The sequence below is a fragment of the Ursus americanus genome, chromosome 7 (genome assembly GCF_024610735.1).
Source record: "Ursus americanus isolate L20-20 chromosome 7, mUrsAme1.1.p, whole genome shotgun sequence".
NCBI lineage: Eukaryota > Metazoa > Chordata > Mammalia > Carnivora > Ursidae > Ursus > Ursus americanus.
Window position 1 is genome coordinate 62,532,231 of NC_142133.1, and position 22,925 is coordinate 62,555,155.

General features: G+C 49.8%; 1 protein-coding gene across 1 annotated transcript in view; it reads right to left on the bottom strand.

Annotated features, from left to right (window-relative positions):
* The window catches only part of LCLAT1 (lysocardiolipin acyltransferase 1), a 260,122-nt gene extending 237,350 nt beyond the window's left edge, over positions 1 to 22,772 (bottom strand). Inside the window, exons 1-2 of the mRNA XM_087863748.1 lie at positions 22,683 to 22,772; positions 21,655 to 21,804 (exon numbers count right to left, since the gene is read on the bottom strand). The gene's annotated coding sequence lies outside the window, so the exon portion shown is untranslated. The remainder of the gene's footprint in view (positions 1 to 21,654; positions 21,805 to 22,682) is intronic.
* Positions 22,773 to 22,925: the final 153 nt, after the last annotated feature.

Below are 22,925 nucleotides of genomic sequence, written 5' to 3' on the forward strand. Positions count from 1 at the left end.
TGCTTTCGCGTGCATGCCCTTATTTAATTTTCCAGTAGGTCTTTTTAGGAAACAGGAAAAGGCTTATCAATCCCATTTTACAGAAGAGAAAATGGAGCTTCTTCAGCAAGTTTGACCTCACGAAACGCACACATCTAGCAAGTGGCGATGCTAGGAGCAAAACCTAACCTCCTGATTCTAAGCCCAGTACTCTTTCTTTCTACCACTCCATACCACCTCTGAAGAGAGTTATCAAAGACCACCAGATAGATAACTATTCCCCAGATCTAAAGAATTACTCCTTAATTGGGTACACAGATCCTTTTAATATCCAAAATGTGCTTCTAGTCAAGGTAACTCTGGGTTAAAGGCCACTCTTGTCCCAGACACGGCAGACACAGAGCTATCCATGGTCCTGAGATCACTTGCCTTGAGCCCACAAGGACCCTCTCGCTCTTGCCCATCTGACTTGTTCATTACTTGGTCATTACTACACCATTTATTCTTTCGAATCTCACTGACTATTCTGTCTCATGTGGCCTCTATTTCTCTTCCTGGTTATTCATTTCAGCAGGTCTCCAGATCAGTAGTGTCTACTGGTCCAGAGTTCCATATATGCTCCATAAAGACGTTTCTCTACGTGGTGGTTTTCCTTGAATCCAGGAGTAAACCCAGGTCTTTGATAGTGAATTTCTCTACTCATCTTCAGCCTTGAAAAATGAATATCAATCCAACTCCAATTTTTCTTTTTAGCCTTCTGCACATTTATACCATTTGTTTCATGTGTATCTGCCTTCAGTCTTGCTTTACCTATACTTTGTTAATGTCTTTTCTTATGCTTCCTTTTTTTTTTCCTCTTAAATTTGCCTTGTCTCTTCCTTGCTTCCTAGGCTTTATGCAATGATTTATTTCTATTTCCACTTTCCTACTTCTGGGGTTTCTGGTCCAGCGATAGTTAAACAATATGCTGCTGCTGCTTCTTTTTTTTTTTTTTTTTTTAAGATTTTATTTATTTATTTGACAGAGAGAGACAGCCAGCGAGAGAGGGAATACAAGCAGGGGGAGTGGGAGAGGAAGAAGCAGGCTTCCTAGCAGAGCAGGGAGACCGATGTGGGGCTCGATCCCAGGACCCTGGGATCACACCCTGGGCCAAAGGCAGACGCCTAACGACTGAGCCACCCAGGCGCCCCAACCAATATGCTTCTTAGTTTTAATTTGTCTGATCTCGATCAGCGTCTTTCAAAAAAATGGCCCAGAGTGTCTGTAAGTCAAAATCCTCTGTAGCTATCACTAACATTTAGATTTCTGGGCTCCATTTCTGACTGATTCTTTTGCTTTGCCTGGGGGCCCTTCTTCTTCTTGTTTCCCTTAGTATGGACTGGGATACCCCTGTTCCCAACAAAGTGCTGGCCAGCACATGACAAAGTCGATCTGAGCTCTGTCTTTCCAAGACCCCATGCCATCATTTCTTTCAGTGGCTATTTCTGCTCTGTTGCCATTTGCCCCCATTAGACTGTGTGTGTGGTTTGTGACTACACTGTGCTCTCATATCTCTCCTCTCCTGCTCCTCCCCCCTCCTCATCCTCCACCTTAACTCTTTTTTTTTTTATTCTTCATCGTAGGTAGCCTACGGGCATTGCTCTCGTATCACCTGTAGCTCTAGTATCCAGCTTGAATAGCTCTACTATTCCTATAGTATTTCCTCACTCTCTCTCTCTTTTTTTAAAAAAATCATTTCTGAGGGACATGTGTTTTCATCTCAGAAGCTGCCATCTATAAGGACAAATTTGTTTGGTTCTAATGATAAAGTTGTGAGTGAAGTTGAAATATGTATTATTACTCCTTTCCAGCTAAGGGAACTGAGATCTAGAAAACTTTAGGTTCAAGGTCAATGACAGAGGTGAAACTAGAAACGTGGTCTGAAGACTTCTAGATAGCAACTCAATTCCACAATTACTTCCTGAGTCTCTACTATGGGCAAAGCACTGAATCAGGCATTAGCGATACATGTGTGGAGAAGAACTGCCCTTTTGGTTTCATGAAGCTTCCAGTGGTCATGAGGAGGTGAAGAGATGCCCACATAATATAGCAACAGCAGTTTTGTGCAGTACTTCAAGCTCTAATACATTTAATCATGAAATAGGACCCAGAGAAAGGAGGGAACGCTTGAATGCTTTTAACTGGGAGTTAAGGAGTCATCGCACAGGAATTCTTGTCTGTATGGAGTTTGATATCGGCATTGAAAACCACGTAGAATTTCTAGTGGAGTACATTGCATGGTTGGAGAAAATGCCCTGGGAATGTCAGGCTTGGGGGTTAAGAGATTTGAGAAGTAGGTAAGTTTAGGGAGGTAACTTGAGGCCACATCGTATTAGGACTTCAATGTCAAACTAAATTTGTGGAGGGAGAAGTCTGTAACTCTTATCATTAGACCAGGCTACCTTCACACATGCATGGGAAAAACACAGAATCCTAAATATTATTTTACAAATGATATTACATATTTGGGCATATAAAATGCAGAACTTTAGCAAAAACAGAGAATGAGATAAGCAGAGAGACTCTGAGCAGGATGGTGACAGCAATTCTGAGCCTCAAGTGGGGGATCGACACTCAGAGAGTAGCCCTGGAGAGGGTGGCCCTCCACATCAAAGAGAAAGCTGACACGTGCTACCCAGAGCTTGTGCTGGCTTCCTGATGAGTGTCCTGAGTCTGAAAGATAGCCTGAATCTTGGGGTCTTTGTGATGTCTTTCACATTGTAGAAATGGTAAATAAAACCCCTGTAAATGCGTCAAGCCACTAGGGCAATGAAATTGGGGAGTGTGGGAAAAGGTGATGTTTAAGTACAAGCTAAAGGCTGACTTTTCTAAAGCATGTATTAGCAGCATGTAGCTAAAAATAGCCACCTGTTCCAGGTCGGATTGCAGATTGGGAGAGCTTGTCACGTACCATATTCAAAAAGCATCTGTCACCCAGTAGCCATGGCAACGGGCATCCCTGAATAGATGTGGAGAGATGTTTTTGGAATGGATCTGGAAAAGGAAGTGGACATAGTAGCCTCTGGGTAAAGGGTGAGACTTTCTTGTCCTCCCGTGAGTTGAAGCCTCATCTTTCTTTCCTACTTCCCAGCCCTTCTCATTTTGCACAGCCATTGGTTCTTATTTTTTCTGAATAAGCAGCCTCTAGAGTTAGTTAGTGCCTTTCCAATAGACTGGACAGGGAGAGGAGATGGGGAGTAGGGTGAGACAACCACTAACACAAAGAGATGGGATGGGAAGCCAAGCCACTTGGGTGACCTTTGGCAACTCCCGGAGAAGGGAGTAGCTCAGAACCTAATGAGCACTATATTATTTTGCTGTTTGCATATTTCCTTTGTCAATGATCCTCTTAAAATGTATTTGTCACTTCATATTGACAATATTAAATGCCATGGGTCTGTCATTTTGTTTCTATTGCTTTTTATTCTTTGCAAATATCTTGAGAGTAGGGAGTCCTCTTGTAGCTCCCCACATGGCACTAGAACACTCCTTCATTCCGTCAGTGCTGGTTGCGAGATACAGCAGCATGAAGTTCTCCTAGGGCTCAGATGCCTACCCAAAAGTTGTATTTTGCCCTGCACCTGTCAACTCCCAGAAACCCCAATTCTGACAAATGGTTGAGGAGGACTCTTGTACAGGTCCTCCTTGAAGACAGTCATAAATTATGAATGAGACCACTCCAAATAATTGTGCACAATAAACACTCTTAAGTGCACGAATAAACATAAACGATGTAAGATGCTTGGGATGACTTTGGTGATAAGGGCAGAAATGGGAGGATGAAAAAAAGCCAGAATCCCTTGAGTGTGTTCTCCAGGTGACTGACAGCCTGAATAAGGCAGACATTTGACTTCCAGAGAGACAGGATCAAAATCAGATTACTAGTCAGGTGAGGAGTCAGCATATATTTTCTGAAGACACAGTCAATGGTCCTTGTGGCAGATCTGCATGAGATCTGCACTGGACAGGATCTGAAAAACTATCAGCTTCCTCTAGGAAGAGCTCTTTGCAAACACAGAGTTCTAAATCCTGGCTAATAAAGTTGCCGAGGGTCACTTTTCCCTAGTATTCTCCTCAATGCCCTCTTGCTTACCTAATGAAGAAAATAATATATTTATCGAGCACCTACACTATGTGTTCTTCACAGTGCACAAAACTCTAGGCTCAGCAGGCATAGGACCATTCATTCATTCATTCATTCCTGAGGGCCACAGTGCGCTGGGTGCTGTGTGGTCTCTGTGGGACATTGTTGTTGTTGTTATAATGGCTCCTGATGATAATGATAATCATTCCAGCTATGGCAAGAGCACCGCACAAGGCAGCCCAGTTTAGCACACAGGGCACTAGCTACGGTTGACCCTTGAACAACACAAATTTGACCTGCACAGGTCCAGTTACATATGGATATTTTTTCAATAAATACAGTATAGTACTGTAAATGTATTTTCTCTTTATGATTTTCCTAACATTTTCTTTTCTTCAACTTATTTTATTTATAAGAATACATTATAGAATACATGTAACATACAGAATATGTGTCAGTTGACTATTTATGTTCTTGCTGAGGCTTCTGGTCAATAGTAGGCTGTTAGTAGTTATGTTTTTGGAGACTCAAAAGTTTTATGTGGATTAAAAAAAAAAGTTATATGTGGATTTTTGACTGCAAGGGGATTTGACACCCCTAACCCCTGTATTGTTCAAGGGTCAACTGCATATTCTGTTTTCTCTATTCTTGGTGTGCCAGCATAGGAGGTCTTGCTAATTCTGGAGAGAGAGCCTCTCCCAGGGCTAATTCCTAGAGATGCAAATGACTCCCCTGTGAATCTATGTCTCATATGCAAACCAACCAATTCAGAGCCTATACTTGCCAACTACCTCCTTCATGGAACTCTAACAGGTTGAGCCACTATCCCCCTGCCACAATCACTCCAGGACCAGGTATAAGGCAACTAGGGAAGTCCCTATACCCCAGGGAGCCTGCTAAAATTACTCAAACTAGTCAATTACCTGCTTGCCCTGCCTCACCCATTCTGCCCTAGGAAAAAACAGTCTAAAGACTCTTGCCCATGTTTTCCCTTCACTCCTTCTGCCTCCTGACCAACCCTGGTGCTTCCCTGCATGGTATGGAGGGCGCCTTCTCTTGAGAACTGTAAGAAACTGTCTTTTCAATGGCAATCATCTCTTGATCTGTTGGCCTCATTCTACCTGAATAATAATAAAGCTTACATTAAAAAAAAAAGTTTAAGTAATCTCTACACCCCACATGGGGCTCAAACTCACGATCCCAAGATCAACAGTGGCATGCTGCTCTGAGTGAGCCAGCCAGGTGCCCCAATAAAACCTACATTTTAAAACAACAAGAGGTCAAGGGCTGGAGTTAGATCGCCCGGATTCAAACTCATCTCCATCATTTACTGGTTGTGAGACATAGCCTCAATTTCTTGTGCATCTAATCCATTGTGCTCTTAGAAGAGTTAAATGAGATCTTCCTAATGAAGCAGTTAACCTACAGTAACTGCCATATAGGAATGCTGAAAATACATGAGAACTAGATATATATTTGAGAGGAAATAAAATGCAGAGCACATGTCTCTTTGAAGTCTATAATCAAGTGGCACTTTCTAGAATTTTCAAAGAGGCTTCATTTTCTTTATTTCGTCCTGACAGCTCTGTGAAGGTAGTTGGGTAGGTGAGGCACCCGGGTTTTACAGACAAGGAAACTGAGACTGAAAGTGAACTAGCCAGTCGGTGGAAAAGGTTGGAATAGGATCCAGCCATCCTGACAACTAGTTCCTTCCACCGGGCCTTGCTACGGAGAGGACAGATGTGGTGTGGATGAGGACTTGGCAGTCAGACCAGGCTTCAAAGCCAGCTTCACTACTTCTTAACTTGCTCATGCTCAGAAAGGTTGGAAGCCTCTGATCTTCCATTTTCTTAACTGTTGAAAAGGGGGGAAATAATTTCTTCAATCATTACTAGAGACTTTTAAAAAGGAATTTAATCAAAGCTAGCTGGGCTATTGGGTAATGAACACTCTCTTATGTAAAGCACTCTTATTTTCTTATAAGGAAATCTCAAATATAGAAAAAGGTATCTGTACAGGGTTGCTCACCACAATACTATCTGAATACAATTTGGAAACAAATGACATATTCAACAACAGGGAGATAGATAAATTATAGTATAGTCATATGATGGGATAGTATATAGCCATTAAAAATGATGTTTCCAAAGTTCATAACAAAAACTGTATTTACTGTTAGGTCAATAAATCACGGCTTCTCTCCCATTTGGGTGTCACCTAGGTGCTGAAAGCAGTCTCCCTGAGGCAGCAAGAGTGTTGCAGAGTGAAACTGTTGAGAAAAGAACAGATCCAGACGATGGCATATGAGCCCAGAGATTGGGAACTTTCTGCCCAGTGTTCCAGTGACTGCGATAATGAGACTGCGGCAAGGTTACCATTAGCCCCTTGTTTTCCTCATGCTGGGGCCGTCGTCCCTCCGATTTATATCCTTGTGCTTCAAACTGACAGCACTTTCTGCATCAACTTTACTACTGTTTGAACCTGTTCTCCTCCGCACCGCTGAGTTCGCCCCGCCTGGATCTTAGCTTTCCCTCACGTGGGTCTGCTTAAACTTCCCCTTCCTGGTCTGTAACCAGATCGGCTTCACCTACAGTGTGCTTCCATGTTGGCTGAACCCCCTGGTCCTCGCACTCATCAGTCACCATTGGAATTGCTGGGTGGATACCCTTCCTTCCCACCAGCCAGAAAGCCAGGGCAGGGCTGGGCTCATCTTTCTCACCATCATTTTCCTCGTAGTCCACAGGCAGAAGCTCAACATACTTTGGTAGGTGAATGAATGAATGAATGAATGATTTCTGTATGTCTGTAGGTGTTGGTGTGTAAGGAGGATTTCGGCCATGAGTTTGTGGGATTCTGAGTAACAGGCTGCCACACTCTGCCAGCCGACAGCTCCCCCGTCCCTGCTATTGCTTTGCTCCCCAGTTCAGGAAACGGCTGAGTCAGTGACACCCCCCACCCCACCCCCCAGGACAGCACAGACAGCCTTGCAAGGGAAAGAGGGCTGTCACTCCCCTGTCCCTTTCTCTGGCCCAGCAGAAGTTCAAGGACCGCCCTCCGGGGCTGGTGCTGTGCAGCCAGTGCCGGGCATTGACATCCAAGAGGCTCTGATGGGGAGGTTTTGGGGGTCGTGCTCTCTCCCCAAAACCTGAGGGGAGCCTCTGCTCAGCCCTGGTGGTGTTTGTGTATCTTCCTGCTTCCTCCCAAACAGCCCGTCCCAGCTGGGTCGTAAATAAGAGAACAATACAGCCACATATTTACGGTCTCTGTGAATCACTGGTGACTAAGTTTTCCCATTTTGTAACCCCAAATAGTTTTCTCTTTCGGCTCCTAGTGAGGGCAAAAACCAGCCAATCATTTAGATGACAATGCACATTTTTATTAAAAATAAAAAATCCCTTTCTTAACATGGGACAGAAGGTTGGCAAATACAGATATTTAACCACTGACTACTTTTCTTTCTCTAAAAGTGACATTTTTATCTGTACCCAGCTCACGAACTTTTTCACTGATCAAAGACCTTTTTCCACTGAATCATTAGGCTACTAGGGCTTTTCAAGTCTCTGTCCTCTAACACCCAGAGAAGATTGACAAGTTAAAAAAAAAAAAAAAAAGAACCCAAACCCAAAAAAAACAGAAATCAACAAACCCCAGAGTGAAAGGTATCACTCCTGTTTTTCCATTGTGTTTGTTGGCTGCGTCTCCTTAGCAAAGAAATGGTCTTCCAGTATTTTGGTTACATATCATTATGTTGCATTTAGCAAACCCAACTTACAAAAGAGGCAGGAACAGCCAGTTTCTAATGCCCCACTGCCTCTGACATGTTCATATTTAATGCTAATTGCTCCCTGTAAAATTTGGCCTCTTGAATTTTGTTTTTCCATGATCAGCATTCTTCAGTGTCTCCTACCAAAAGGCTCTATCAGTCATGCATAGCTTAGATAATTTATTTCATTGCCTGTGAAGATTTATTTCTATGGAGTGTTTCTAGAAAACTCATCTGACTCCTAAATCAAACAATGGAGGGAAATGAGGGTTGGGGAGAAGGGTCTAGAGGGGCAATCTGGGGTAAGAGGAGAAAATATCTGAAGATGTTATTTAACCAGAAAGCAAGATCATCTGCATTCAGCATTCTAAATTGTTGAGAAATCAATCGACAAAGGTGTTTGGCTTAGAAGTGGCCCGTGTGTGCATAGGGGTGACAAAATGTGGGCTGAGAGGCATGGTCAGCTGAGTGGTGGGGCCCAGGCCGAAGAGCGTGGCTGGGACAAAGAAGAATTGGGAGGCTCCTGGGCTTCTGAAGGACAAATGGGGTGGGTTCTGGGGAGTCTTGCTCTCCTCCAACCTGGCTGAGGTCCAATCATAGTGCAAGTCTCCAGTCTTACCGCTTGCCCCTAAGGACTCTGGCTAGAGCTGGCTGCCTCTTCTGAATTCCCATTGCAATGAATGTGCTTGCGAAATAATTTAAGCTGGCAGCCTGTGATAATTTGAGGCATGCAATGTCATTTTGCCCTAGAGAGCTCCGATCTGCTCCTTCGGGTTTGAGTCTGTTTCTTGCTTCCAGAACCAAGTGACTTTTCACCTCTGGATCTGTACCCAAGGCATGTTTTGACCATGGAACCAGGCAGGCTTCAAGGAGCCAGGTTTTCCTGCCTGCCGACTGAGATTTGCCAGGGCTGATTTTACACATTCCTATTAGTTTTTAACGAGTATTTTGTTTTAGCTATAAAATCGCAACTGCAGGGCCATAAACAGACAGATCCTGTGATTGGAAGTGCATGCGCTCGTTTTCCAAGGGTCTCTCCGTACAACTAAATTCCTAACCTTCCATTTACCCTTCTCCTTGGTCAACGACTCCACAGGTATGAATTGAGAACTTACTGTATGCAGAGCCCCATCCTAGATACTATGGAGGGCACGAAGAGAGTCTCAGCTTCCCCTTGGGATCTGAAGCTAGAAAGGAGTGAGCAAATGAATACTAAGCAATCAGCTCCATCAAGCCTGGTGCGCTCACCCTATTTCTGGTGCCTTCCTCCCTCTGAAGCCTCATTCTCCTCTCCCACATTGCCCTCTGTGCTCCAGCCATCAACTCCTCTCAGTATCCGGACCATTATATCCTCTCTCTGCGGTCAGTGGTCATTTACACCTGCTATCTGCTTGATGTAAAACACCAGTCTCCCCATAACTGTCACCTCTCCCAGGAAGCCTTCCCTGACTAACCTGAACCCTCCCTGCCCCTCTCCCCTGCCAAGTACTCCCTGGGTCACAACATCGGTCAGACTCGATTGTTGCTCCTTATTTCATCGTCTGTCACTCCTGCAAGCTCTGTGAGGGCAGGGCCAGCATCTGTACCTCCAGTGCCCAGCTCAGTGCCTGGCCCTTGGAGAAGGGACCTAGTAAGGATGTACTAGAAGAGGGAAGAAAGGTCTTTTCCCCCACGTAGATAGGGAGGGGCCCTGGAGCAGCTCACTTCATGACCTGTCCTGCTTTGGAGGGATCTTCCACTTTTGTCTTACCCACTTTGAATTCAGGATGGTGACAACACACTTCCCTCTTCATACCCCATGGCTTTGGGAACCCCAGACAGATCTTCCCCAAGCCTGGATGGGTCAAGGTTATGAGGATCTGATACCCCAGCCATGGCTCAGACACCTAGTGACCAACCCTCTTGAGTGTTTTCACAGAGTTCTGCACAAATCTTCAGTTCTGTGGACCAGACAAGCCCTGACGAGTCCTACGGCTCCACCAGCCCTCTGCTCTCTCAAAATACAGGCAAGTCCCTCATCTTGGCTCAGCTCCATCTTATTTTAGGCCCATTAGCGCAGAGAGACAACTCCTGTCTTCTTTTCTCCCAGCAAATAGACGATTGCTATTTGGCTGTCAGGAAATGGTGACTATCACCCAGGAGAAGTTGGCTCTGGTTGACTCTCATTTCTCTGCCACAGTCATTTGGGGTATTTCAGCAATCTTGGGAATTTATATTCATACACACACACACACACACACACACACACACGGATATTCATTATAGCATTAGTTACACAGGCCTGGACAGTAGGGACATGTGGTACAAGGGCAGGGGTTGGGGTCAAGGGTAGGAGTAGGGAGAGCTAAGAGCCAAAAGTTGGAGCCAAGCTGGAAAGCACAGATAACTCCCACTTAGAAGGCCAGAGGTAAGACCTGAGATCGGCATCGTAGATCAAGAGTGGGCGTCAGGGGAAAATGACATCAATGCACAAGCAGGTTGAGAGTGAGGGGGTGGCCCTGGGCAGCTGCCTGGAACACTGAGTAGTGATTGGCGAGCCAGCAGGGATGTGATCCAGGTGGGTCAGGCTGGTTGCAAAGGCTATGGGCAAGGTGTATAAAACAGGATAAAGTTCACGCCCGCAAGAAAGTCTAAAACATCACAAGTGGAAGAAGACTCATGGGCATAAATCGTTCTCATATGAGAGGGGCCAGGGAGCCTCATCCTGGAGTGCTTCCTGGAGGTGGTAGCACTTCAGAGGAGGCTTGGTGGTGGAGCTTAGATACAGTCTATCTTGTCTGGCTTAGGAGCGAGAGGGACACTGAGTGGAGCTAAGCCGTGGATACAAGGCTGTGCTCTGTTGGCTGGAAATTGGGTTGGAAGAGACTAAGGCCCCACAAAACCTGCTATATGTCAGGTTCTGTGCTAGAATTTCCTTCTAGCCAGGTTTTTATTAAAATCAGTTAGCTTATAGCTTAGAACTCTCACCCTAGCGCAGGGAGATATGAACGAGTAACCCTATTTTAGAGATAAACCGAAGCTCAGAGAGATGAAGGAAGTGTGCCCCAAGGCCTGCGAGGTCACCGTTAGGAGGGGGTGGGGAGAAGAAGGGGTGGCCTTGAGGAGGAAGAGCTGAAAGTCCAGGTGAAGGGTTTGTGCTTTGAACTGACTGCAGAGGCTTTTGGTGATTTTATTATTTTATTTTATTTTATTTTTTTTAGGATGCCAGTGATTCCAGGTGATTGTCAAAGGCACTCCAGAGCCCAGGGCCAGCTGTGATCCTTTGCCCAGCCTTTTCCAGAGGCTCTGATAGGTACAGTGTTAATGCTGTGTGGTTCTTTCCCACTCAGACAGTAAGAGGGTAGTTGTCCTAAAGGACCGAAGTGGCAAAGACACCAAGTGCTTGGCTCTGGAGGCCCGAGGTCTCAGTCCAGGTACGAGGAAAGGTGAAAAGATGAGATATAAAACACGGACAGTTTCGTTTTGGACACTCCTCTCTACCTCCTACCCCACCCCTGGATCAATACCCTCTAACCTGGAGAAAAAGAAGAGAGTTTAAAAAGCGGGGTGCAACCCCCCCCAGGGCTTTATGGGACGCTATCTCCTCCCAGGGCCCAGGGTAGTGGAAATGGCAGACCCCCCCCTTCTAAGGCTGGAGGTCAGGTGGTGAGGACTTGTGCCTCACTTGTCTGGGAAGTCCAGGGAAGATGGCGAGCCTTGGGGGGGGCGGGGTCCTCTCGGTCCCCATGGTGTGTCCCAGAGACGCAGAGCAGAAGCCGTGGCATGGCATGCCTAGGCAGAGAGCAGCTGCAACCACACCCACCCCTCCTCCCACTCCCCGCCCCCTGCACACACAGGTTTTCCATGGCTCTTGCAGGAGGAGCGGGAATGAGCTTAGAGAGCGTGACCACAGGGGAGCTGCAGACCTGAAAGGGGCCCGTGCAGGGGGGCACGATGCAGAGAGGATGGAGCGGCTCGGAGCAGCCAGCCAGGGTCCCAACAAGACCTGTGCACAGGCTTGGCGAGGGGGGATTTTTGATGGCCAGAGAGAGACACATTACATCTCACTTGGACTTGGGACAGCTGAGCAGAGAAGTCGCCTCCCTGTCTGCACAGATGTGGCAGAGGCTGCCCTTAGCACCAGTGTCAGGGAGCTGTGAGAACACAGATCCTGGGTATGAAATGCCTGAGAAAGTGACTCCAATGACCTATTTACCTGGAAACCGCTCTGCCAGTTTTTCTGCATCAGCCAGAACGGGGGGTTGAGACAGGAAAGAAATCCAATTGCAGAAAGACAGAGAGATGGACGTTGTACACACCTGTCTTCTGAGTGGGAGAACCAAACCGTCTGCGTTTGCTTCTTGCCTTCTTTCTCCCCTTCCCCATTCCGTCCCCCATCCCACCCACTTCAACATGCTGAACTGGGCCTCCTGTCCACCGCACCCTGTGGGCCTGGTGAGAAAACCAGGACTTTATAGCCTGGAAATCGTACAGCTAGAAAGGCCCGTAGAGATGGGGTTGTCCAATGCCTTCATGTCACCAGTAAGGAGACTGGGGCCCAAGGAAAGGACGTGCCTCGCATGCGGTCACCGTTGAGGGACCGCGCTGAGAACACTTGGTGCTTAAACTTTTCCCACCACCTTTCCCCATCCAGCCCCTGTCACTACGGGTCAGCCAGGGGAGGAAACCACTCCCTGGCCCCACAGCCACAGCCCATTCGGTGCAGGCCGCCTCTCTTGCAGGCTGGATGGGTGATTTAGGGCAGATGTCACCCAGGACAGGAGAGGGGGAGTGAGGGATGAGGGGCTCTGCCCGGCATGTAGTCTTACGGGTGGCCCTCCTACAAGCTGACCTCTTGGCCCCAGAACAAAGCAGTTCTCCAACACGCCATGGATCATGCCTTGTGGGGGACGACATGACACATGCCAGGGATTCTTTCCAAGCCACAGTTGCCTTGGAGTCATGGCAGCAAGTCTGCCTGCTGGGGCCTGCGAGCTCCCCCCCAGGCTGTGGGGCAGGAAGGGAAGTCTTAGACTTCACTGAGGTCGGAGTGCCAGCTGCCAGGAGACCACCCCGAACATTGAGAACTCGGGGGGACAAGCAGTTGGGCCTCCCTGTCCCAAAGGTCAACTCTAAATCACTGCCAACCTCGCACGGAGGGCAAGCCCCGTGTGGTGTTTGCTCTGCCAGCCCCGGGCCGGGAGATTTGCTCACTGTCCTCATTTCCTCCTCACAGCCCAGGGGGTAGGTATTTCTCTCTCCTTTTTCGAGATGAGAAAAATCAAGTTCGGAAAGGTTAAGGGGCTTGAGATTGAGGTGAAACGGTTTTTAAGGAGAGGCTCTGGGATTAGAGAAGATAGAGCCTCCCCGAGCCTCTCTCCCCGGAATCTCTTCCCTGGGAGTCCTTCCCACCAGAGTGGAGGGGGCAGAGAGGAGACGGCGAAGAGCCCAGCCTCGCAGATTAGGGACCGGGAGTCGGGCCACTCAGGCACCTGGTGTCCCCTCTCACTGGCCACGTTCCCTGACCACGCACTTCTCTCCCGAGGAGGCTGCTCTCTGGGCAGTGACTGGCCCTGGTTCTGAGGATCTCCCACATTCCCTCAGGGCTGTTTTAAGTTGCCAGCCCCCAGCTCTGTGTCAGGGGCAACGCTCAAGGGCGGCTGAGCACCTGCCGAGCAGAGCTTACTGCCACCAAACGAGCCTACGACAGAGCCAGACTGCCATACGATGGGATGCCGAGCGTAATCATCACCGAAACTGGGGCCCCGGGCCCCTTCTCACCAAGCCTCGACCTTGGAAATTATGGAAGTGAGACCTGCATGTTGCACAGCTCCTGACACTGACGGGGGTGTTCTCTTACACAACTCAGCCAAATTTTTACTTTTCCAGTCGCCACTGGGCTCTTTAGTTATAATCTGCTACGGGGCTTGAAAGTTTCCCTTGGGCTCATGACTAGTTTTATCCTCACTTCGCTCCCCACTCCTCACACCACACACCCCCTCATCCCCACACATATCGAAAGGTAGAGGCTGGTGCCTCCATTCACTGACAGCAGGGCCCTTGCTAACCCTCCCAGGGTCCAGGGATGAGCTTCCTGGGGTCCCCTCATAGATTTACAGATGTTTCTGGTTTCTTTCCGATCCACATCCCTGCCCAACCGCACGTCTGTTTGCACACACGCACGCACACACACACACACACACACGTATACACAGATGCACGTAAGCGTGCCCAGAAGGAGGAACCCTTGAAACACCAGCTATTTCCCACCCCAAGCTTTGGGTGCTAGGTGGACTCAGGTGTAGAAATCGGGCCCTGCAGCTGCGGAAGGTTAGAAAGATCTCTTGAAGCCTCCCTCCAGGCCTTCAGCTGCACCTGCTTCCATTCCCTGAGGGGTTAAGGTGCCCCTGGGGACTAAGTGGGGCCAGAGTCTGGCTCCCACTCAGCACTGGTGGCGTGACTCAGAGAGCAGTGTGTGGTCCCCTCTGCCACGTCCTGCTGGGAAGGATGCTGCTCCCTGTTTCTGAGGACCTGCTCTACTACCCAGGCGGGCAGAGAAAGCAAGGAAAGGAGACACCCTTGGGGCTTATCGAAAAGCCTGGCCCCTGGCCTTTTCCTCCTGTGGAGGCTCCAGGGCCCCAGGAGCAGTGTGAGCCGTGGGGGAGCCCTCCTGGTGGATGCCAGAGATCAAATGGAAGGTAATTTTGGCACGTGCTAAAAATAGGCCTGGTGGTTATTTTAGAGCTGTTTTGCTTGAATCGACAAGGAGTAAATTTTGGATTTTGCTCAAAATTCCTGTCAATCCCACTAGTCTCTTCCTCCTCCGCTCACTCCCCAGGCTGGTGACATTCAAAGGGTTTGACTATGACCCATGGTCATTTTACCCCGGGCTCTGTACACACACACACACAGAATTGAAAAGAACCATGAAGCGTTACTTCCCTTTACTAGATACAAGGCACTCTATGTTCTAGCCTGTCCTATTTCGTTTTCTAAAAGGGCTGGTTATGACCCACTAATGAATGTAGTGACTAGCGAGGAGCGCCCGCAGTTTGAAAAACATTGAAACAATCTATCCTTTCTTATTTCTTTTCTCTGATGCTGTTACTGGTCAGTTACGTGGCTTTGGGCAGATGGTCTCAACTTTACAGAACTTTGTTGTTGTTTTTTTCCATCCATGCAGGGAGGGCTGGGCAATCATACTGAGTCCCTGAAGTTGTGCGGATTTGTTGCATTCTTTCTTTAAAGGGAATCGGTCACCTGTGGCATTTTCTGGGCAGGCCCAATTTGGAGCTGAAAGTGTCTAGTTTGAAAGGAAGGGAGTTGGGCGTCTTTCCTCCATTAGTTTAGCCTTGGCTTTGTGAAGAGGTGAGCTTTGGAGCTTTTCCCCAGCTCCCCATGGGTCAGTGGCGTAGCTTCCTGAACCTCGCTGTGCCTCAGTTTCCTCCTCTGTAGACAAGGATGACACTGTCTCATAGGGCTGTTTGGGGGTTGATGACGACCACAGTGAAATTATCCTTTCCTCCCCTTCCTCTCTCTCGCTCCTCTCCCCCCTCTCCCCCCCCCCAATTTACTAAACTGCCTTGTGGAGCCCCTTCGTCAACACCACTCCCTTTACCCAGCGCTCTGCCGGTTGCAGAGCAGTGCCCCCCACTGTCACCTTGGTCCTCCCAAGAACACCGTGGCTTGGCTGGGTAGGTATGTTGCCCATTTTAATGATTAGGAAAAAGGCTTGTAAAGTGACTTGCTCAGCTAGTAGAAGCCATAGGCTCAGGGATGCTCCTGCCTGATCAGTGGTTTGCCCTGCGAATCTGCTAATTTAATATAGCCCTGGGGCGAGACCTTGACCTGGGAAAGAGCCAAGGGTGTGATTACATGGGTAACCAGATATGGTCACAGGCGTCTGACCTCACACACAGGTGTTGTTTTTGTGGACAATCACGAAAATTGCTTACAATAAGCATAGAAAAAGTTTTGACTCCTTTTGACCTTTACTGTTGTTTCCAATCATCATATTTGTTCATTTACTTTTTTTTGTCTTTTTCCCTTTCCAAAATATACAATCCATCTGGACAAGGATCATGTTTGCTTAGTCATCATTGTATCCCCAACACCTAGCACGGGTCTGGCAAAATAAATATTTATTGCGTGAAAAATATTTGTTGAGTAAATGCCTAAACATGCCACTTGTGAAGAGACTGGGCTGGGGACCTCTATGTTTACACGGCTTATTTCATATCTGTGCTCTTTGACCTGGATAATTTTAATGTTATGTTTTAGACACACAAAGGGAGTGGGGACATGCAAGTCTTGACATGGGTCATTCGAGCACGACGGTCCACCCACTTGAACCTTGATGACCTGGTTATTGTAGGTAGAAGTAGTTTAAAACCCAGAGAACCGAAATCATTGTCTAATTTTTCTGTGGCACTTGCTTCTTGCAGTCCTGGCTGCAGACAGGTATGGGAAGCCTGACAGCAGCTCATTTATGGGGTGTGATGGGAAACAGGAGTTTGAGAGGGAGATGGGCAAGGGTATCTAGAAGGCTTGCCTTCCAGCAGGAGAAAACCTCCATGTCTGACCCTTCTGCAGAGCTGTTTCCTCCCCCAAGTGTCATTGCTGGAGCCCAGGTAACCGCTCCTTGACCTGGCAAACCACACTAGCTCCAGGCTGGACCCTCATGGGCAGAAAGGACCAGGCTGCCAGGCAGAGCTCTAAGGAGGTACATTTTTCAATTTTGGATTGAGGAAAAAAAAAAAAATTCAAGCCTAAGCCAAGAAGTTTGGCTTTGTCACGTCAATAGTATTTAAAGATGTTATTTGGCTGGAGTTGGAAACTGTGCGAATGAAAAACAACTTGGCCCCCGCTCTCCTCTCCCTCCCCACCCTCTCCCTGTTGGTTCCCAGCTGTCCTGAGCTCCCCACTGAAGCCCCATCTCCCGAAGTAGTCTAAAGGCACCTTTTATTGGGAGAAATCACCAGTGCTTTTGAGCCGCACCTGCCCCGCCCCCCACCCGCAAGCCCAGGGTCCGTTTCCTCCCTGTGTTGCTTGTTTCTGTGGAACTGGGAGATCTCGGTTATCCACCAGTCGCCTGAAGAATGGCACTGGGTGGGGGCGGAGTAGCTTCTTGGCATTTTAGGGAAGGTGAGGTGGAGGCCGAAGGGAGGACGGGAGGGAAGCAGGAAGGCAGGAAGGGAGGAAAGCAGGAAAGGAACAGGAGGAGACACAGTTCTCACTGCCTACTGTGCGCGAAGCCAGCACTGGCCAGTTGCTTTGCGTGATGACGTACTTGAAGCTCAGACAACGCTGTGACATGGCTATCGTAGGCGGGGCCGTCCCCATTTCACAGTCGAGAACACTGAAGCTCAGAGGGGTTAAGTGATTTACCTAAGGTCACAATGTGCGGTATGTGGCCACATCATTCAGATTCCAAAACCCACATTCTTTTCAACCACGTACAAGTGACTGGCGCGAAGTCAAGGAGCCATTTGAGGACGCTATCACGACGTACGTCAGCCTTCATTTGTTCCCGCCTGCCAGCCTTTGCCCACAATGCTCCCTCAGCCTTCCATCAACCCTCCAGACATCTCTCAGGCCCAGTGCATCTCTCCCCTCCTGCGCGAAGCTTCCCTCGCTTCCCCAAGCCAGAGTTAATCTCTCTCTGTCCCCACAGCAGGTCTGTGCTGAAGCATCCGTCTGGGTCTGCCTGGTGGGAAGCTTGCCAGGGCATGACGGTGATGCTTAGTGAGGCCCCGGGCATCCTAACCCAGCCTGGCGTCAGCTTGAGAAGGCACAGCGTGGGGACAAGGTGTGGGGCGCAGGAGGCAAAGGAGAATCTTCTCGGCTCCCAGGCTGCAAACCCTGCCGTCCACTAAAATTTGCTGCACTGGGGGGGTACTCACGTCACACTCAGATTTCAGAAGGCCCCTCCATCTTGCTGAGAAATGGGGAGTACGAGAAATATTCAGGGCAGGATTGGGATATAAGCTCTGAGATCCCCCAAAGCAGGGTAGAGTAGATCGGCATCAGAAATGTTGTCAGGTGAATGACTGACTCACTTAATGATTCAATGTTGTCCCTCTCAGCAGCCACCCAGCTTGGTCCTGGGTCAAGAGAGCTGCGGGAAGAGGACTGTAAACATCATTCCCGAGTCCCTCCGGTTTTACCCCAACCACGCAGGCGCGACCTGGGCACTGGCTGCACTTCCACGTTCTTCCCAGGAGGAGCCTGGCGTTCTGCTCTCTCTTGGGTGCCTCTGGGGGTGTGGAAAGGCAAGGCCCCACACCCCTGTCTCCTGACTTGCCTCAGGGCATATCCCCCTCCTCCCCTTCTCTCTGCTGCATCCTCCATGGTCCCACTCCCGACCTTGCCACTGAAATGATGCAGAGACCAGACCAGAGAGTGGCCCTAGGCCCCAGTTCTTCTCTCAACCTCACAGTAGCGGTGAAGAGACGCCCAAGCCTGGAGCACAAGCCCATGGCTTCCCACAAACACCAGCTCATTCTAACGTGAGCTCTGGGAACAAAATGGGTGTGAGCCACTTGCACACATGGGAGTGGGCACACGTGTGCACGTACAGGTGGTTTCTAGCACCAGGGGATCTAGGGACACCAGGTTGTTCCTGGAATCTGAAGTTCAGCCCATCCAATCCCTTCATTGTATAGTTTATTTTGGTGAATAGGAGTCTTTACCTGAAATGTGGACCATCGAAAGTATATGGGCAGACCTCACGGCCACCCAGGAAGAGAGATACCTGCTCCCCAGGACCTCCTCCCCTTGACTAGCCAGTGTTCTAGACCCTTCTCCTTATAGGAGCTCCTCTCCTTTCCTCAGGCCCTTTATTAGAAACAAAACAAGCAGAAGACATTGTTGAGGACGGCAAGACCCTTTTCATGTCCGGGACCCCCACCAGTCCTTTCCTGCCCTGCCACCGTGTGGCTCAGGCCACTCTATGGACACACGTCTGTACCTTTTGTCCCTTTTTTCTTGTAGCCTTGCAACAACCGTGTGAGCATGGTATTATCGTCCTACTTGACAGGTGAGAAGACCGAGGCCCGGAGAAGCCCATCGGCTTGTCTGCAGCACTCAGCTGGCACCCGGCAAGAGTGGGATGGGAACCTCCGCCTTCAGGCCCCCAAGTGTGCGCTCTCAACCAGCAGACCGGAGATGATTCCGGGGCGCATGCGCAGTGTCCCGGGACTCCCAGGTGTCTCTGGGGCCACAGATCTGCCTGGGAGGAAGCCTGCTTCTCTACTTCCGCCCTCTCTCCACACTACAGAAGCACTCAGCCTGAGCTGCTAAGTGTGACAGGTGCACATGAAATGGCTCTGACACCACGGGAGCCCTCAGCAGGGCCAGTCCCCCACCCCACTCCACCCTCCTCCCGCAAGCGCCCCTCCGGCTAGGACCACTGGCTCCCGCACAGCCAACGGCCTCAGAGCCCGGACTCCCGGCTGTCAGCACCAGCCCTTCTCACTCAGGAGCTAAGCCCTGGCACTTCCCAGGCCTGCACGAGGCCAAGATTCCCTTCCAGAGAAATACTTCATCTGTCTTCCAGCCTAGGGCCTTGTCCCCTGTCCAGTGTCTTCATAGTTCAGATTCCTGTGACTATGAAGGGGCTGGCACCCGCAAGCAGACCTCCTTCCAGCGGAGTTCCAGGAGATAGGTGATGCCTTTTCCATGAAACACCAGGCTCTCTACTCCTTTTGGCCATTATGGTATTAGAAGAACCCCCCCCCCCCAAATTCTAGTGGCCTCTGACCCAACCCAGATACTCCAGGGGTGACCTGGGACAGAGCACTTGGCTTTCCATTGCAGGCAAAGGCCTGGGGTCGGGACAGAACTTGGCGACAAGGGTCTGGAGCTGGATAGCAAGAGAATGAAGGAGTGTTGGCAGCAAATGAAGCAGGAGCTGGGGATCCTACGCTTCTGGGAGTCACATTGTAGAAGGGGTTCCCCTCTAAAATCGGTGCACAAGGAGAGACTGTGCGTGGCCAAAAGCCCCTGATGCCGTCTTCTGAAGGCACCGCGTCGGAGACTCTGTCAGACTGACTCTCATTTAGTTTTACCAGCTGGTGTTTCCCTCAGCTTGGGAGCAGACGGGACTTGGGCTCGGCGTGCACCGAGCTGGCTGGCTTATATTTAGGGACCATGTTGTGTGAAAAGTGTGTTCTTTGAGCACTCGAATCATGCTCACAAGTGACTCCGGCCGACTCATGCCTTCTGGGGCCCAGGGTGTATGCTCCCTACACAGACAGCTGGGCTGGCACCCCCACAACTGCCCCTAAACTAACATGAGGTGATCCCAGAGCATTCTGCTAAGCGTTTCCACTTGTGGCTGTGTCGGGATGGGCAAAGCAACAGGACCAGGGTGAACAACACTGAGAAGCTGGGAGACCACCCCCGAGGCTTGAACCTTGTGAGGTTGCTGTCTGCTCACAACATCACCCTTGGGGACTGCCAGGCTTGGGGCCACTTTGGGGTACAGAACAGTAACGTTTCTCCAGCACAATCATATCTTTAGAGCCCCTTCCTTCTTCCCCCTCCTGCACTGAGAATTATCATTTGGTAAAGGGGTGATTGACCCTACACACTGGAGGTGGGTGTCTTGTTGAGGCACAAGAGGTGACAGGTGGGTCTCCAAGGTGACTGTGGCTGACAGAGCACCGGGGTGTGGGGTGGAGAGAAAGGCAGGGGGTGCTCTCGACGGCAGAGCAATAGTAGGGACAGAAGCCGATTAGGTCTGAAATGCTCCCTTCCCTGGGAGAGTCAAGGGTCCCCCAGGACTAAGGAAGCTGTCCTTTAAAACAGCTAGGATAAGGGAAAGGGCATCAAATCTCACCAAGGTCGCAATAATTTAAAAATCTTCCTCTGAAGGACCATTGTTCCCCAAAAGTCCATTCGAAAGCGCGGGTAACCAGTGTTCTGCCAAAATGGATACAGGCTTCCCCTGCTATCTGGAAGTAGAGCCTTCCTATAGAACCTTTCTAAGCTGAGCTGGCGGAAAGCAAAGAAACCATTACCATTTTGTAAACACGAAAACCCTCTTCAAAGTTCTTTCAGTTAGGAGAAACGGGTACTAGCACAGCTCTTTCGTAAAACTGGGGTGGCGAAACGTGACCTTTCGAAAAGCGGGGGATGCTTATGCCAGCCTTTGACACTTCATTATTTATTATAACAAAGGTAGTGCAATGGTTGTTACGGGAAAGCTAAATGCCAGAGAAACTGATGACCAAGAAAGTGAAAGCCCCCCATCAGACCACCGTGCTGGAAATAAACACTGTTAACCGTTCAGAGTATTTATACTAGGGTTTTAGTCAACTGGTTATTTATACAGCAAAGGCACGCGCAGGAGGAGAAGTGGCCTTTCCGCGGTACCCGGCTGGAGAGAACCTTGGGGGGGGGGGTTGTCTCAAAGACAAAGCGTCTCTGTCCACCTGGTGGCACCACCTGTGTTTCCTGGTAGGAGGAGCCAGCTCTGGGTTGCCTTTCCAGCACAGCAGCAGTGCCTCCATCCTGCAGCCTCCTCCTGCCCCCTCACTGCTGATTGGTCTGGCATCTGGGTCCTTCCCCAGGACTCCTTGGGTTAGGCAACACCTCCAGGGCACCCCAAGTCCTGCCCTACCCTCAAGGCTCAAGGATGGTCAGATTCTCAACCCCACCTTTGCTCACAAATTTCTCTGTGCATCGTTCTGTAGTAGAAAGTGGGATTGGAGGGTAGGGCTCGGGCGGGAGAACACACGAGTTCCTTGAACACACCTAAAGCGTTTAAGTACTTTTAAGTCTTTCATCATGAGCTTAAATGACTCACAGTTTCGCAGCTAGTCGGCAAGAGAGGTGGCAGGGAAAGCCAGTCCTGGCTGATGGAGAATGAGAAGACGTTGCTTGGGGTCCTCTCTGGTGTTATGGGCTGCACAGCCGTGGGAAAGCTGCTTCATCTCCCCGGACTCAGGGTCCGCATCTGGAAAGCAAGGAGGTCGGTGCTCAACTTTGACCCTGCATTGGAAGCACCTGGGAGTCTAGCAAACTGATGCCGGGGCTCCACCTGGGGATTCAGAGGTCATCCGTGCAGGATGGGGTCCAAGTATCTCACCTTCTGTGGCTCTGCCGTGACGCTCTGGCTCTAGTGTGGCAGGGCCAGAGCTGGACTGCCCTTCAAGGGTGTGTGGGTGTTGCTTACCCCCCCCCTTTATTTTCTCTCCCTAGGTCTGGTTCCCCAGACTCAAAATGCTCCTGCCTAAGACGGTGTTAGAGTCCAAAAGCTGTGGGTTCAGGTCCCAGTTCTCTCCCTTACTGACCTCAGGCAGACTGTTAACCTCTCTGTGACTTGCTCCCTAACCTATAAAATGAGGAAGAAAATAGCGCTTGCCTCACAGGACTTTTCGGGAGGATGGGACGATATGGGCCAAGCGCCACTTGGCAGCCTGGCCCTGTGGCTCCCCGGAACGACCCCCATTCTCTAACTATGAGGTGTGTGTTTGGAGGATTGCACTGAAGAGTCTTGAATGCCTCAATGAAGGGAAAGCAGGCAGAAGTCCCCGAGGGAGATGGACCCATTCTGGGGCTGCTCGGGGGGTTGCTTCTGTGACTGTACTCAACCTCGGGGGACCTCTCTGTGCCCTGCCCAGAGGCCGGGCTTGCCCTGTCCAGCCGCCCAGCCTGTGGCAGAAGCTGGAGGAGTTGCTTCTTCAAGATCCAACGGAGTCCCTCAGCATCTGAGCTCCTCCGCCTGGTGGCAGGGAGCTCCTCAATGTCTGCCCCCCAGAAAAGCCCTCCTGGCCACCCCCTCACCCCCACACACTGCCCTTTCTCCCTCCCAAAGGTTGGGTTGTGACTCACTGTTTTTTGTGACCCGGTGGTTGATTTTTCCAAGGTTTGTCTGGGGCGGGGAGGCTGCTCCTTCTTCAGGACTCGCCCTTCGAGAAATCTCTGGACTCAGCTGTGCCTGGGGCTGAAGGAGCTGAGCCCCGAGAGAGGGCGGGAGCCCCGAGGGCTGAAGCCAGACACACCTGCGCTCCCGCCTTCGCTCCGCCCCTTCTCAGCTCTGGGACCTCGGGCCGTGGTTTCGCCTCTCAGGAGGGG